The 18,018-nt window shown below is 36.3% G+C and overlaps 1 long non-coding RNA gene across 1 annotated transcript in view; it reads left to right on the top strand.

Moving 5' to 3' along the window:
* Nucleotides 1-18,018, top strand: part of LOC119868168 — a 207,633-nt gene that overhangs the window by 67,027 nt on the left and 122,588 nt on the right. Inside the window, exon 2 of the long non-coding RNA XR_005385916.1 lies at nucleotides 5,486-5,613. This is a non-coding gene — a long non-coding RNA (uncharacterized LOC119868168). The remainder of the gene's footprint in view (nucleotides 1-5,485; nucleotides 5,614-18,018) is intronic.

Below are 18,018 nucleotides of genomic sequence, written 5' to 3'. Positions count from 1 at the left end.
ACTTGGTATATTAACTTGATAGGATATTATGCCATTGTTTTATAAAATATATCAGCAAATTCTTTGATGCTTCATAAAAAGGTAGAATGTAATTTCCTTCTCCTTCAATATGGGCTGGACTTAGTGACTCATTTCTAATGAATACAAAGTGATGAAAGTCATGCTGTATGACTTCTAAAGCTAGCTCGTAAAAGGTGATACAGCTTCCACCTGGCTCACTCTCATGGGAAGCTCACCCTTGGAATCCAGCTATGTTTTAAGGAAGTCTAAGCAACATACAGAAGTCACATGTGTTTCTGCTGACAGCCCAAATGAAGCCAGTAGTCATCATCAGTCATCAGACATATAAATACGAAAGTCATTACATAATTTCAGCCTCTAGCATTTGAAATACCCAAGTTAATATGATGAACTGTCCTGCCAAACTTGCCCAAATTGAAGATGCTTGATGCAAATTACTCTTCTTGTTTTAGGCCGCCAGGTTTTGGAGTGATTTGCTGTGCCACAGTAGATATTGGCACAGATTACATAAAAACAGGGAAAATAAAGCTTAGGATGTATGAGGTAGAAAAAAATTCAGGAATCAATATATAATTATACCTAGTTAAATGATTCTATGCACGGTCCAAAGACTGGAAGAAAATATGTAAATGCTATTAGGGTTTGTGTTAGGGTGGTGGTATCTACAAATGTTTTTCCCCATTTTCCAAATGTTCACATACATGTACGGAACAAAGAACCAAAAAATCTCATTTATTAGTTTTTTTGAGATTTTCTGGTTTAATATAAATATTTAAGGAACCATGAAAATAGTGAGCCTTCGTCTGTGATCTGACTCAGTATCTCATTTTGTGCCAAAACATCCCTGGCAGCTTTCATAGTTTATCAGCCAAGCATACATTGAATACAAGGCAGACATAATTGAAATGTATTCATTTATCATAAATTAAAGATCTTAATTGGAAGCAGACACCCAATGCAGACATCTCCCATCTGCTGTTGGTGATGTTGACATTAAAAATGCCAGTACAGTGAAACTTATTAATTATATATTCTGGGGACCTAAAAACCATTGACTTCCATCTGAAAGGATCCAGACAATCAACTCTTGCATTCTGACTGCAGGACAAGAGGGCCCTGCACATATCTACAAATGACACTTGGAATTTTCTAAGAAATGGTAAGCAACAAGGGTCTATTTTTAAAAGCTCATTTATCTCCTGTCATCAACAAATCTGGAGGAATCCTCACTGAAAACCAACCAAATTTGGAGCAAGGAACAAATTCAGAGCTCTCTTGAGTAAGTCCTCTGTACCATAAAACTTCTGAACCTACATGCCTTAGCCATGAAAACAGAACAATTTTCATCAATAACTAAGTATAAAATTTCATCTTTGCTTTGGAATCCTTCTAGGGTTTTAGATCAGGTCTAGTCAAAATGTGGTCCTTTGACCAGCAGCATCAACATCACCCAGAAGCTTGCTAGAGATATAAAGTCTCAGCCCCACTCCAGACCTATCACATCAAGATCACTGTGGTGGGGACCAGGCATCTTCATGTTTACTAACTCTACACATGATTCTGATGTTCACAAAAGTTTGGGAAACATTGATCTAGGTCACATTCACACCAAAATGTATCTCTAAATTTTGGACTTCAAGATATCACCAAGAGATTTGTACCCATGCCCCTTTGCCCCTCCTCACTGCCCCTCCATCAAAATGGTACTCTTGGGCATGGCAAGCCAAGGTGATGATAAATAAATCATATTGTTGTCTGTGAGCAAAATTCTTAAGTATGTCAAATGTGCTTTTGTTTACCTCTACTCCTTCCTTCTCTTCTCCTTCTACCCATCCCCCTTCTACCTCTCCTAGATGAATTCTTTCGGCCTTCAGGGTTGGTTTTTTTTTTTTATTTTGTTTTTGTTTTTATCCTTGTTCCAGGCTCCTCTAGGCTCCTATAATGCAAGGTGATACCCAATCTCTCTGAACCCCTGACAAAATAGAAAAATAGAACTGTCTTCAGTCTGTTTTTCTCAGTGCTCTACTTAACCAAATGATAGTAATTGGTGTGTTAGTTAAATAAAGTTTTGGTAGAGGAAGGTGTAGATAAATTTTGTTTCAAATTAACTTTATTGAGGATTAATTTACATACAAAAATGTGCCAGCTTATATATGCAATTTTGACATATTTTTACACTCATGTAACTACCACACAATCAAGATATAAAACATTTTTACTATTTCAAAAATTCCCTCATCCCCTTTTGCAGTCAATCCTCTCCTGACTCCAGGCAACCACTGATCTACTTTCTATTATAGATTAGGTTCCCCTTTTCTAGAATTTCATGTAAATGGAACATGTAGCATATAGTCTTTTGTGCTGGCTCCTTTCACTTAATGCGTGTTTTTGAGATTTGTCTATATTCTTCTTTTCTATTGTGTGGTATTTCATTGCATGTATATAACATGATTTGTTTATCCACTCACCTGTGATGAACATTTGGGGGGTTATGTACACTTTTTTTGGATATCATGAGAATACCTATGAACATTCACATACAGAATGTTTGGGATTTTCAAGCATGAATTAAAATACACCTGGACTGACATCTGAATAATATACTATATTTTCCAGGGCAAATGATACAAAACAATGATAAGAGGGCAGAACATTTAGATTCAAACATGGGAATGAAGGATTGAATTTGTGACATGTAAAACCACTGTTCTTTATGGCAATATATGTCATTTGTCTCTCCACTGTGTATTTTAAAAGGACACAGATATATGTAGGTTCCTAAGTATTATCCTGCTGATTTATTTGGGTAGAGTGGAAGACAATGCTTGTACCTTGTCTTTCCACTGCCGTGATGCATCTGTGTTTTGTTAGTGTGATGTTCAAATATTAATGTAGCACCAGTGGCAAGCATATGGAAGTCCAAACAAAATGCTAAAGGTTGCTAATGACTTTTGAACAAACTCTGTTCAAGTGGGCCTGTTTGATTTGTAAAAAAGATTCTCCCCACTAAGCTGTTCAATAGTTTATTCTGTGGATGTTCACACTTGGCCTGCAGGATATCCTTTTCTTTTGTCAACATGAGCCAAAAAAGCTATCATTATGTAGAAACTTTTCATTTTTTTATTATATGCCTATTTTTTTACATCAAGATTGTATACTCCTGGCCATGAGATGTTGCTTTCAAGCATTATAAACTTTGGGGAGAGAGGAAATCTATAAAATGAGATATTTATCATTTCTGGTTTTTTTTTTATTTTTTGTAAAAAGACACCAGAAAAGCTGCATCAAACTGAAGGATTTGGGGATTTATGAAGTGATCAACCTGAATTAATTACTAGACTCATTCCTTCATTGATTTGTTCCAGGGAGATTATCTTAGTTTGGGATCCTCCCAAAAGCATATCCTGCATCACAGGTTCAAGTGCAGGTAATTTGTTTGTAAGGTAATTCCAGGAAGCCCTGGTAAGAAAAGGGGAATTGGAACAGGAAAGGGAAGGAAACCAATGCAGAGAACTTTATCAAACATGTTGTCACTGTGAGCAAATGGGGCTCAGTTCTGCTGAGGAACTCTGCAAGAGAATGCAGAACAAGGTAAGAGTTGTCTGCTCCCTATTCTACCCCCGAAAGGTCAAGGATATTAGGGCATCTTTTTTTCCATCCAGTGCCCTAAACATACTTTAGAACAATGTGTTCCAAGGAGATACAGTTAGAACACCAACAGCATCTACTACATTTTCTGCTGTATAAGTTATTTTTCATTTCAGCCCATTTCAAAGTGATCATGTAAAAGTCAGTCACCTTATACATTTTATCACACATATTTGTTTATAAGCATCATCCACCTTGCATGTTGTATTGATCTTGCTAAATAGGCATATTTTTCAGTTTTCAGTGCTACCTAATTCTAAAGGACTTCCTTCAAGATCTAATTTTCACAACACAAAACAAATACCTCAAAAGTAACCAAACATTTCATATATGATATTTTTCCTTGTGGAGAAACCATGTAGTATTGTTTAAGAAAATTATTCAAGCGTTAATTCTAAATTGCTTCATAGATGACTAGTCACCTCTATTTGAGACTTCTAAACAGAAGTATAAATAACTATTTTTTTTAGTACAAGGATTCTTGTAAGTTTACTATCTGCATCAGAAATGCAATTAGGAAATGTACAGTTCTGTAAAGTTAGGAGGAAAAACTAAACACCACAGTGGCATAAATGTTTTGGGATAATAATAAACATTGAATGCATATACAACTTCATACAAAGCTTTCAGTAGAAAACTACCACCAAGAAACAACTTTGAGTCTCAACCTTTCTATTTTAATCCCTCATAGTGCCAACTATTTAAAGACATGGTTTTGTGAAAAAGGTATTTGTGAGAGTAAATAAAAAAGAGAGTTAGGTCAGCAATTTACAATATTTCCATGCTGTCAACATACTCCATACTCTGGAACCGAAATATCTGGGAGCAAACAAAATAGTAAATAATAGAAAAATGCACTGCAACATTATCCTGCACATATCTTTCCTTTAATCTTAATGCAAGATCCCATGGAGGCAAGAATGAATTTGGAATTTCTGCCAAAGATCCTTTGCTGGAGGTTATTTCTCTGTAATCCTGACCTATGAGTGTTCGTTTTAACAATCAATTTTTGTGCCTGTATGAACAATTTTTCCTCTTGGTGTTTTTACTTTTGTTTTCTTTGTATTTACATAATAAGAATGTTAGCACATTTTCAACACAGTCCAATTATTTACTGCTTTGTCCATGGTTCCCAAAATAGATCTGGAAATCCTTGTATCTCAGCATCATAACAAAACATATATGGTATTGTTCAAATACCTATAGAGACTTCTGAATTTAAAATATTTTTTGCTTTTTTTATTCTTGTAATTTAGGTAAAGACAATGTTAGATTGCCACTAATGAAAGGAACGGTTTATAGCAAAGTTTTTAAGATATTATTCTGGTATCTAAACCTCAAAAGTAACATGCAGAAGATGGCTTTATGTACCAAATTATTAATTAAAGTTGTTTCATGAGACACCACAAAGTCAAGGCTGGACTAGGGGGAGCCTAGTGAGTGAATGAGATGAGTGACACACTCACCTAGGGTGCAATATTTATGGAGGCACCAAAAATCTTATAGTCAAAGTATTTTAATGCAATATCTTATAAAATCAAAATTAGTGCAAAAATTCATCATTAATAAAATATAAACATTTTAGCAAAGATGAGACCAGTATTACTGATTTTGTCTTTTGCCTCAAGCTTCAATATGGCTCTGCAATGCACTGTTACTTATCCTAACTGTATTTAAAATGTTATTTTGTAATCACTCAGGATGTTTATTTCTATTATTTATATTGTACTGAATCTTTGGTTCTCTGATCTAGCATCCTCTTTTATCCTCTAGTTAGCCCAGAGCTGATTGGACCATATACACTTATGTCTTATAGGTTCTCTTCATCAAGTTACTGATCAGCACAGCACATACTGGGCAACCAGAACAGATGCTGGCAATTTGACCATACAAGTACGTACCAGATGAATACCAGCCATGATCACATCACCAAATGCATTCCAGGTATAAAAATTTTATGGATAATGGAGGCATAAATCCAATAAAATGTCAAAGGTCTTATATCTGAAATCAGGTTTTACTTATCACTTGCACTTTATTAATGCATTCAATACCTTTATTGTTTTTCTAATACATGAAACATGCATTATTCAAAAATAATCAAATAAAAAGAAAAATAAAATAATAGTAAAATATCACAACTCAAATGTAAAATATATTAATGTTTTGGTGGAAGATACTTCCAAACATCTTTCTATGCAGATATGAATATGTATACAATTTTATATACATAGGATCATACTATATATAAGATTTGCTAACATGCTTTTAACATACCACCCTATGTTACTGGCATTTTCTATGTATAAAGATCTAAGTATTTAAAATTATTGCATAGAACTCCATTGTATAAAGTGTAGCTGATATTGTCAGTGGACTGCTTTTATCTCCTCAAACCCCTATAACTTATTCTGTGTCTGCATCCCCCAGTTCCTATATGCTTTGCTTCCAATGGCTTGCACCTGTGGTCTTCAGAAGGGTGTCTCTTCGGCTACTGGAACAGCTTCAATGACACACGGAGCCAGAAATGCTTGAGTATTTACATGCCTTCATAGTAGCCCCATAGCTAAGGACTGATGTGACTGATATGAGGGTATGTAAACCCAACAATTTTGCCTCAAAGTGGGACAAACTCTGAGATCTATGCTCCAGAGCTCCCTGCATGATTAGGCTGAGACTGAGACTTCATCTGATCATATCTTGACTTGCCTTCCTCTGATTCCCTATCTTGCTTTTTCTATTCTTTTACTAGTTTCTCCTAGAAGTACTTCCTTAATAAATTACTTATATATAAATCCTGTCTCAAGCTTTGCTTTTACAGCAGTGCAATTCCTAGAAATATAATGTGAGCCACAAATGTGAATCATATAGGATTTAAAATTTTCTAGTAGCCACATTAAAATAGTAAAAGAGGGTCACCTGGATGTTCAGTCAGTTAAGCATCTGACTTCAGCTCAGGTCATGATCTCAGGATCCTGGGATTGAGCCCTGTACCTCATGTCAGGCTCAGTGAGGAGTCTACTTCTCCCTCCTCTATCCCTACTTGTCACCTCCCTTTCCCCTCTCACCTCTCCTCCCCCTCTTCCTGCTCCTGCTATCTCTGTATCTCTCAAATAAATGGATGAAATCTTTAAAGAACTAGTAGAAGGAAACAGATGGAATTAATTTTAATAATGTTTTATTTAACTTAATATATCAAAATATCATTTCAACAGCAAATCAAAATAAGTTATTAACGAGATATTTTACATTCTGCTTTTGTATTGCATCTTTGAAATTGGGTGTGTATCTAGCCACATTTCAAGCTTTTGTTAGTTACATGTAGCTAGTTGCTACCAGTTTAGATAGCACAAGTCTAGAGAAACTAAGACATAAACTACCATATCTTATTTGACTATTGCCCTATTGATAAATGTTAACTTTGTTTCCATTCTCCTTCCATTATTTAATGCTCTGATGAATATCCTTGGGCCTATTATATCTATATGATCACTTCCTTAAGATAAAATCCTAAAATTTGATTCGCTGTATCAAACTACCCTTTGGAAGTGCAGTTGTCCATTTTTCCTTCATCCCTGGCAACACTAGGTCTTATTAGTCTTTTTCATATTTGTAAATCTTATCATGTGAGTTTAAGCTTTAAATTTTCTTTTCACTTTTTTGCAAACTTAAGACAGTTTTTCCTTTCTCATTAACCCTGAAGAAAGTAGGTTAATAGGGAATTCCTACTGCTTTTCTTATCTCAGACATGGAAGAGTCCTGCACACATAAATATGTAATATTATAGTATACAAAATAAAATTCTATATATTATCCTCAGCCTCTATTAAATTAAATTAGGGAATAATCTAAAAATGGTCTCATGGGACATTTTATATGATTCTCCAAACTGGCACACCTGTCAATTTCTGATTGTCAAAGAGGAGAATAAGAAAACTAGAGGCAGTTACAGTTTCACAAAAATTGAGGCCAGTGTAACAACAAATCTATGTAATACCGAAGTACCTTACAAACATTCCAATTTCATAGACTTAGACTACTTGCTGATATTACCTGTTCTGGAAGGGAATTTATTTAAAGGCCAATATGGATATTGATTTTTAAATAAGGAAGATAGCTAAATGAATTTAATATAGCTTGCAAAACGATCTCTTAGGCTCTAAGTTGTTTGTGAGTCATTTTGCAGGAAGAGTGAAGTCATTTATCATGACTCAGAATTGATGGTTTCTAAGGCCCAGTAATGAATAGGAACACCCCATTCCTGATATAAAGGATGTCATTTTCTCAGATGATCAAGAAAGCCAACTTTAGGGATTTCCAAATATTTAACTCTTCCATTTCAAACAGTTATATCCATTGGATCAATGTATCTTTTATTTAGGGAATGTTTTGTAACTATCCTATCTTTTGAGGACCACCTATAGGATATAGTTCTTAAAAGTAGATGTTCCACAGCATTTAGACTGAGACTCTTCTGTTAACTTTATATTCCTGTTCTAAAAACATGTATAGGCTAAAAAGACTTCTTCAATACTATCTGATTTCAAAATTAGGGTTTTGAACAAAGACTTTCATAATTCCTTAGTACATGTTTTTTCTACTCCCTTGTACTCTGCAGCTCATGCTTGTGATATAAGGGCTTGGTATTCTGTTAGAGTGGTAATAGAGATAAGCCCTTAAAAACAAGGCTCAAAAGTTCTTAAGAGAATCACAGTTTGTCCCTTGCTATGCCCATCATCTGTTACCTAAAGCATTTGGCTACAGAGTTAAAAAAGAAAAAAGCAAGCACCTATGAATTGTTTTAATGCAGCACAAGCTAAAGGCTCATTTGAAACCTCTAACACACAATATCTATATTAATTTGTATCATCATAAACATGCCTGAAGCTATATCACTACAACTGATAAGATTTTTCTTCATGCAAGTTATGAATGATATCATGGTCTACTAGGATCATGGCTTACTTATATCCCATTTTTCACCCACAGAGAGGTTATAATTGTATTTAACCCCAGAGTCTCATGTTGAAGGTTTTGGTTGGGACTACCCCTATACCAAGAATTGTATCATAGAACTGTCAAAAAATGGAAACTATGCTAAATATTTCAAACAGGAGGAACTTATTCCAGAAAGTTTATGATAAAGATGATCAAAGACCTAAGGAACCAAACAGCAGACAGGGAGCTAACTCAGAGATTAGTAACAGCACGATACCATTACCCATCTAAGGTTTGAAGGGAGAGAAGGGAGAACAACAGAGTTGGTATTATCAGAGCCCAGGAATCAGAGAAATTCAATGGATATTAATCAGAGCATGTATGACCAGGGGAAGCTGGGACCAGGGAGGTCGTCTGTCAGGACCTGGAGCTGTGGAAGAGATATGGCTGCTGCCAGAGACACTGGCCAAAACAGAGAAAGAGGGGAGAGATATTCTCTATCTTCTCCCTTCCTTCCATTCTCTAGTCCTCTACCAGAGCCTCCAATTAGTTTATCATGCTTGGAAGCCAGTTGGTATTTGATTCTGGAATATGTGGTCCTTGACCTACAGAGAAAGGCAGAGAAGGGCAAGAAATGGATCTGAGAGTAAACAGGCAAATAACTGGCACGGCAACACAGACACACATACACTCACACACACACACCTTCAGAAATGAATTTGATATTTTCCTTCCTTCTATATTTTGCATATTCTGCTGATTTCCCTAGGGATATCTGTGTGTTTGTGAATTTATATATTTGAGAATATTTTGCCAAAATGAAGGAGTAAATGTGTGGCGTGTGTATGTATGTATATGATTATATATAGAGAGAAATACATATACATTTTTGCAAAATACTGGGATGAATAACTTAAAGAAATGGGCATTTATTCAGTCATTCCATAAATACATATTGAGCACCTACTAGGTATCACTGACATTATGAAACTCATATACAAACACAATTAGTCATCAAAGCCGAGTGTGGCTGCTGAATTACCAACTCATCCAGCACTCTTGTGTCTCATCTAAAAAATGAGGTACAATCTAGAAAGAAAAGACCAGGAGTAAAAAGTAGAAACTAGACTTTAATTTCTAGAACAACCTTTATTTTGTGAGTAATAGATTAACTCTTCTTGAATAGTTTCCCTGTGTGTGGTATCTCCACAATTATATTATATGGCACCAAGAAGTACAGACACATTTTGTACCTTTCTTACTGATAAAAGCTCTCCACTCAGCTACTCAACTGATAATTTTCACTGAGATCTTTGTTTGGTGTTAGGCTGGTCTCCTCCAAACAACTCTTGAAGAGCTGTTATAGCTCAAATTTTTCCTCTCTTCTTTCTGTGAACTGGGCTTTTTTTTTTTTTTTAATAAACCACTGTTAAGTTGCCTCTTCTTGGCCCTAGAATTTCCTCTGGCTTGACTCTCTTTTCATACAGTATCACTATATAATCAGGAAAGACAGAAATGAGAGACTTTTTAAAAAATAATACACAGGAACGGCCACCAGTAATTCCTTGAATATGTTGCCTTCTAGCAGCTTAAAAGATTGTCCACATGGTAAAGTTTCTTCTTTTTCTCAGATGCTCCCTTTTGCATCTTCAATGAACCTTGCCTTTAGTAAATTAGCAGTAAGGATCTCCTAGTTTCTGCAGCTTAATATCCTTCTGATATAGTCAGCTCTTAAAGGCAAGTTCCCATTGCTCTCAGTACATGAAGATCTTACACCATCACTTTAAAATCACTAAGTCGCTAATGGGGATAAAGAGATGGATAAGCTGATAAAGAAACTGGTTAGAAAATAAAGATGCAAAATAATTATTATAAACTTGAAGAGAGAATACATAAAAATAGCACATTTTATGGCTCATTGCCTTTCATGAGATTTTATATTATGTGCAGTTTTATACAGAACTCACTAAAAGTGTTGACTATAAGTTCCATGATTGGCTATTGAAGGTTATATATGATTTCATAAGAGAGAAGGGAAAAGAACTTTCTGCAAGGTGTTGAGAGAATAATTTAAGCAAAGACATAGGCATTTATTTATTCTTCCCACAAATATATATTGAACACCTACTAGGTATCACTGGCATTTTGTTGAGCAATTGGGACACCTTTGTAAGAAAGATAGACATGACTCTGTTCCATTTCCTCTTGCTGAGTAGCAAATCATTCAAAATTTAGCAGCTTAAAGCAAATATTTTATTATGCTTATCGAGTCTGTGGGTCAGTAATCATGACAGAAGCACAGGAGGGGTAGCCTGTCTTTTCTTCTTGATTTCTGGGACCGCAGCTGGAAATTCTTAATGACTAGAGGCAAACTGATTGCTGGATATTGGAATTATCAAAGTTTTACTCATATGTCTGGCATATGGGTGGAATAATATGAAGACTAGAACTTCCAACTAGAATACTTGGCTTCTTTTCAGCACAGGAGTCTCAGGGAAGTTGGACTTCTTATATGGTGCTTCAGGGTTCAAATTGCAAGTGTTCCAGTGAACAAGGAGGCAGTTGCATTGCCTTTTATGACTTAGCTTGATAAGTTATTCAGTGTCACTTCTGATGAACTCTATTCACAAAGCAGTCATTGGCTTGCTTTAATTCAAAGGGAGAGGAATTAAATTCCACTTCTTGATGGGAAAATCATGAGTTCACTTTGTAGAAAACCATGTGGGATACATGATATTATTATAACCACCTTTGGAAAACACAGTCTATGATAGACTCGTTCTTACAGAGTTAGAACTACTGGATAATTTATTATAAAATAATCACACAAGTGAGTGAACTCAGTGTGAAGAAGGAAACAAATGTGGTTACAAAACTACAAATAACAGGAGTCTAACCCAAAATGAGGATTTTGCAAAGTTTCCCCAAGGAACCAACCCTTGAACTTCATCTAAATGATGAATAGGAATTAACCAAGCAAGGTATTTGGAGAGGGAATGTAGAACAAAGAGCTTTTCAAATGAAGATAACTAATGCAAAGGTACAATGGCAGAAGTGGCTGTGACTTGTACAAGGACCTGAAAGGAAGACTCACATAGCTGAAGCACATAGGAGAGAATGTAATACATGGAACTCTGTAGGCCAGCAGAGCCTAGTTAGAAAGTCTGATCTAGCTCGATCTGCTCATTTCTCAGATGAACAAACAGATTTGGAGACAAAAGTAGCTGAGATGCAACCTGAGCCTAGGACTCTTGACTGCTATCTCATCCAGTCACTGTTCAATATAACCAGAGAATATTGAAAGCTTATATCTTTTATTTTCCTGAAGTAGAAAAACAGCTTAGGTACCTTGGGTATCTGAAACTCCATAGAAAAAAATAGACCTTCCCTGCAATCTTTCTGAAATAATTTTAGAAACTATATTTATAAGTTCACCCTAGAAAGATAAATCTTTTGTAATACATTGATGCAGAACAATGGTTGGACAAACTTCTCTTTAATTTTCAGAGAGGTGAGACACTAAAAGAAGCTATCTGCTTCCTTTGTAATATCAGGAACTTCCCTTCCTATTCAGTATAAGGACACCTGTGAATATACTTCTGAATGTTTTCATTTCAATTACATCCCAACCAATAATGTCAATCTGAGACATTAATGGCTCCCAAGATTATTAAATTTTAGGCAAGCCTAATACTCACTGGATACAATAGGATTCCATTTTCCAACTTCATCAGTACTTATTTGAAATGTTCTGTTGAGAAATGATGTCTTGCCAAATGGCTTTACATCTTTACAAAATAGGCTATAGTTGAATTCATGACCAGGTTATTTTTGGCCTTAGGATGTACTCTGGCAATGCATCAAAGAGTGGATTGTTTTGGTGGTCTCCAAAGCTTGGTATGAGAATCACTGGTAATCCATAACAGTTCTCATTGCCCTGTAGTATGAATGTTCTATAACTTAACAATGACCATATCTTTATTTCTTTAGAAAATCATTGGTCTCTTTAATGGCTGATAATGTGCCAGTCACCACCCCTCACTGCTGCACACACATAAAGATTATAACTAATTTGACAATTACTGAGAAACCAATCTTAGAAAATCCAGTATAAATTGATTAGTGTCATATGCCCAGGTGGCCATACAACCTAATTTGCCCAGAAGAGTCCTGGTTTGTACCTATTGTCCTGGCTTAATTATTAACATTGCCTCTTTCACTTTATTTTTTTTTATTTTTTATTTTTATTTTTTATTTATTTATTTTTTTTTTGCCTCTTTCACTTTAGAGGCAATCCAGTGCTGGATTGGATGATGCTTAACTGCTCATCACTAATCTGTTGTAATTAGCTCTGCTCAAAGATTGAATATATTAGATTTTCACTCTCTACCGTTTGAACTGAAAAATGAAATTAGACTCCTATGATTAACATTGAAGCCTAAAACTGAAAATTCATGAAGTAGAGAGAAGTGGGAGGGTCATGATAGGCCAGGAGTGAGTCAACATTATGAGTAACTCAAATTTATGAATAAGTAGGAGCTCCAAAGTTGAGGAAAAAATCTGCAAAATAGTGAGAAATTAGTTTGGAGGGGAGAGAAGAAGCGACTCATAAAGAAAACCAACATGTTTTATGTAATACTAGAAACTCATATGAATACTCATGAGAGCTCAATGCCAAGCCAATCTGCCATGAGACTGAGTCTCATTCTAGTGCCAATTCTTGGACTCCTGTTGAGATCATTTCTCCATTACTGATTATCCTACTTGAAATTTCCTTAGAAGCAGATCTTAGTAAAAGAATTTCAGTATAGGTAGTTTATTTGGTAAGTGATCCCAGGAAGCACTGGTAGGGGAGTAGGGAGTTGAGACAGAGAAGGTAAGAAAGCCAACATAAGTATGCTCTTGAGCATATTACTGCTGTAGGAAACAGGGGCTTAATCATGCTGGGAACTCCTGGAAGACAGCGTAAAGGACAGCCCAGTCGTCCACCCAAGGGGAAAGGAAGCTGAGATATTTACTTACCAGTCCTAATCATCACTGTTGGATTGCTTTTCCCAAGACTGTTAATTTCTTGGCAATTCTGGCCTGCCCCTTGTGTAGGCTGGGTATGTGCCTGTAGCCAGAGGAAATTCTGAGAGAGATAATTCCATGTGCTTGAGTTAAGACACCATTAACAGGAATACTGAGTACCAAAATGTTATATATGGGCACCAATAGAACCTATATTGATCATGTTACAAGTAGTCTGAATGTGTTTTACTTCACTACTACAGAAATTGCCTATGACAGTGCCTAATCATTTATTTATTTCTCCTTCCCAAAATACGGAGAAGCACCTGTCATATTATCAGATTTTATGAATTTCATTGGGATAATGCAAATAAGTAGTACAGATCACTTTAGTAGGGGTATTTGACCCCAGAATAGTGGCCTCTTAATTTTATAGAATACGTGAGAAATACTGTTTTGTTAGTTTGAATTATAGTGATGTTGAAATTTCCTTCAAATGTATATCTCTATTTGCTCAATGTTAATAAGATACATTTTCTTTCTTTTTTAAAAAGTAGAATACAGTGTTTGCTTTCCTTCTCAGTGAACTTTATCTATACATAATAGTAGAAAAATTAGCCATCTTACATTATTATTTGTAACTAAAAAAAAAATAAGAAAACGAAGATTTAGATCCACAACATGGAAGTGAATCCTGATGAATGTAGCTGCAAATCTAATATCTGACAGCTAAATTCCACTCATTGGTTCAGATGACAGAAATTTTCCATCAGCAAGGCCTGTCTTTCTTTTTAATAAATTTATTTTTTGGGATCCCTGGGTGGCGCAGCGGTTTAGCGCCTGCCTTTGGCCCAGGGACCGATCCTGGAGACCTGGGATCGAATCCCACATCGGGCGCCTGGTGCATGGAACCTGCTTCTCCCTCTGCCTATGTCTCTGCCTCTCTCTTTCTCTCTCTCTCTGTGTGACTATCATAAATAAATAAAAATTAAAAAAAATTATTTTTTATTGGTGTTCAATTTGCCAACATTTAGAATAACACCCAGTGCTCATCCATCAAGTGCCCCCCTCAGTGCCCGTCACCCAGTCACCCCCACCCCCCGCCCACCTCCCTTTCTACCACCCCTAGTTCGTTTCCCAGAGTTAGGAGTCTCTCATGTTCTGTCTCCTTTTCTGATATTTCCCACTCATTTTTTCTTCCTTCCCCTTTATTCCCTTTCACTATTTTTTATATTCCCCAAATGAATGAGACAATATAATGTTTGTCCTTCTCCAATTGACTTATTTCACTCAGCATAATACCCTCCAGTTCCATCTATGTTGAAGCAAATGGTAGGTATTTGTCATTTCTAATGGCTGAGTAATATTCCATAGACCACATCTTCTTTATCCATTCATCTTTCGATGGACACTGAGGCTCCTTCCACAGTTTGGCTATTGTGGACATTGCTGCTATAAACATCGGGGTGCAGGTGTCCCAACGTTTCACTGCATCTGTATCTTTGGGGTAAATCCCCAGCAGTGCAATTGCTGGGTCATAGGGCAGATCTATTTTTAACTCTTTGAGGAACCTCCACATAGTTTTCCAGAGGGGCTGCACCAGTTCACATTCCCACCAACAGTGCAAGAGGGTTCCCCTTTCTCCAGATCCTCTCCAACATGTGTTGTTTCCTGCCTTGTTAATTTTCCTCATTCTCACTGGTGTGAGGTGGTATCTCATTGTGGTTTTGATTTGTATTTCCCTGATGGCCAGTGATGCGGAGCATTTTCTCATGTGCTTGTTGGCCATGTCTATGTCTTCCTCTGTGAGATTTCTGTTCATGTCTTTTGCCCATTTCATGATTGGATTGTTTGTTTCTTTGCTGTTGAGTTGAATAAGTTCTTTATAGATCCCGGATACTAGCCTTTTATCTGATAGGTCATTTGCAAATATCTTCTCCCATTCTGTAGATGTCTTAGTTTTGTGGACTGTTTCTTTTGCTGTGCAAAAGCTTCTTATCTTGATGAAGTCCCAATAGTTCATTTTTGCTTTTGTTTCTCTTGCCTTCATAGATGTATCTTGCAAGAAGTTACTGTGGCCAAGCTCAAAAGGGTGTTGCCTGTGTTCTCCTCTAGGATTTTGATGGAATCTTGTCTCACATTTAGATCTTTCATCCATTTTGAGTTTATCTTTGTATATGGTCAAAGAGAGTGGTCTGGTTTCATTCTTCTGCATGTGGATGTCCAATTTTCCCAGCACCATTTATTGAAGAGACTGTCTTTTTTCCAGGGGATAGTCTTTCCTACTTTGTCAAATATTAGATGACCATAAAGTTGAGGGTCCATTTCTGGGTTCTCTATTCTGTTCCATTAATCTATGTGTCTGTTTTTGTGCCACTACCACACTGTCTTGATGATCACAGCTTTGTAGTATAACCTGAAATCCGGCATTGTGATGCCCTCAGCTCAGGTTTTCTTTTTTAATATTCCCCTGGCTATTCGGGGTCTTTTCTGATTCCACACAAATCTTAAAATAATTTGTTCTAACTCTCTGAAGAAAGCCCATGGTATTTTGATAGGGATTGCATTAAACGTGTAAATTGCCCTGGGTAACATTGACATTTTCACAATAATAATTCTTCCAACCCATGAGCATGGAATATTTTTCCATCTCTTTGTGTCTTCCTCAATTTCTTTCAGAAGTGTTCTATAGTTTTTAGGGTATAGATCCTTTACCTCTTTGGTTAGGTTTATTCCTAGGTATCTTATGCTTTTGGGTGCAATTGTAAATGGGATTGACTCCTTAATTTCTCTTTCTTCAGTCTCATTGTTAGTGTATAGAAATGCCACTGACTTCTGGGCATTGATTTTGTATCCTGCCACACTGCCAAATTGCTATATGAGTTCTAGCAATCTTGGGGTGGAGTCTTTTGGGTTTTCTATGTACAGGATCATGTCATCGGCGAAGAGGGAGAGTTTGACTTCTTCTTTGCCAATTTGAATGCCTTTTATTTCTTTTTGTTGTCTGATTGCTGAGGCTAGGACTTCTAGTGCTATGTTAAATAGCAGTGGAGAGAGTGGACATCCCTATCTTGTTCTGATCTTAGGGTCAAGGCTCCCAGTGTTTCCCCATTGAGAATGATATTTGCTATGGGCTTTTCGTAGATGGCTTTTAAGATGTTGAGGAATATTCCCTCTATCCCTAACTCTGAAGGGTATTGATCAGGAATGGATGCTGTATTTTGTCAAATGCTTTCTCTGCATCTATTGAGAGGATCATATGGTTCTTGTTTTTTCTCTTGCTGATATGATGAATCACATTGATTGTTTTACGAGTGTTGAACCAGCCTTGCATCCTGGGGATAAATCCCACTTGGTCATGGTGAATAATCTTCTTAATGTGTTGTTGGATCCTATTGGCTAGTATCTTGTTGAGAATTTTTGCATCCATGTTCATCAGGGATATTGGTCTATAATTCTCCTTTTTGGTGGGGTCTTTGTCTGGTTTTGGAATTAAGGTGATGCTGGCCTCATAGAACGAGTTTGGAAGTATTCCATCTCTTTCTATCTTTTCCAACAGCTTTAGTAGAATAGATATGGTTTCTTCTTTAAATGTTTGATAGAATTCCCCTGGGAAGCCATCTGGCCCTGGACTTTTGTGTCTTGGAAGGTTTTTGATGACTGCTTCGATTTCCTCCCTGGTTATTGGCCTGTTCAAGTTTTCTATTTCTTCCTGTTCCGGTTTTGGTAGTTGTGGTTTTCCAGAAATGTGTCCATTTCTTCTAGATTGCCTCATTTATTGGCATATGGCTGCTCATAATATGTTTTTAAAATCGTTTGTATTTCCTTGGTGTTGGTAGTGATCTCTACTTTCTCATTCATGATTTAATTAATTTGAGTCTTCTCTTCTTTTTAATAAGGCTGGCTAATGGTTTGTCTATCTTATTAATTCTTTCAAAGAACCAACTCCTGGTTTTGTTGATCTGTTCCACAGTTCTTCTGGTCTCTATTTCATTGAGTTCTGCTCAAATCTTTATTAACTCTCTTCTTCTGCTGGGTGTAGGATCTATTTGCTGTTTTTTTCTCCAGTTCCTTTAGGTGCAAGGTTAGCTTTTGTATTTGTGTTCTTTCCCGTTTTTGGATGGATGCTTGTATTGCGATGTATTTCCCCCTCAGGACTGCTTTTGCTGTATCCCAAAGATTTTGAATGGTTGTATCTTCATTCTCATTAGTTTCCAGGAATCTTTTTAATTCTTCTCTAATTTCCTGGTTGACCCTTTCATCTTTTAGCAGGATGGTCCTTAAACTCCACGTGTTTGAAATCCTTCCAAACTTATTCTTGTGATTTAGTTCTAATTTCAAAGCATTATGGTCTGAAAATATGCAGGGGGCGATCTCAATCTTTTGGTATCGGTTAAGACC

Source organism: Canis lupus, chromosome X (genome assembly GCF_011100685.1).
Source record: "Canis lupus familiaris isolate Mischka breed German Shepherd chromosome X, alternate assembly UU_Cfam_GSD_1.0, whole genome shotgun sequence".
Lineage (NCBI taxonomy): Eukaryota > Metazoa > Chordata > Mammalia > Carnivora > Canidae > Canis > Canis lupus.
The sequence above is the reverse complement of the archived record's forward strand: the minus strand, read 5'-3'. Positions and strand labels throughout refer to the sequence as shown.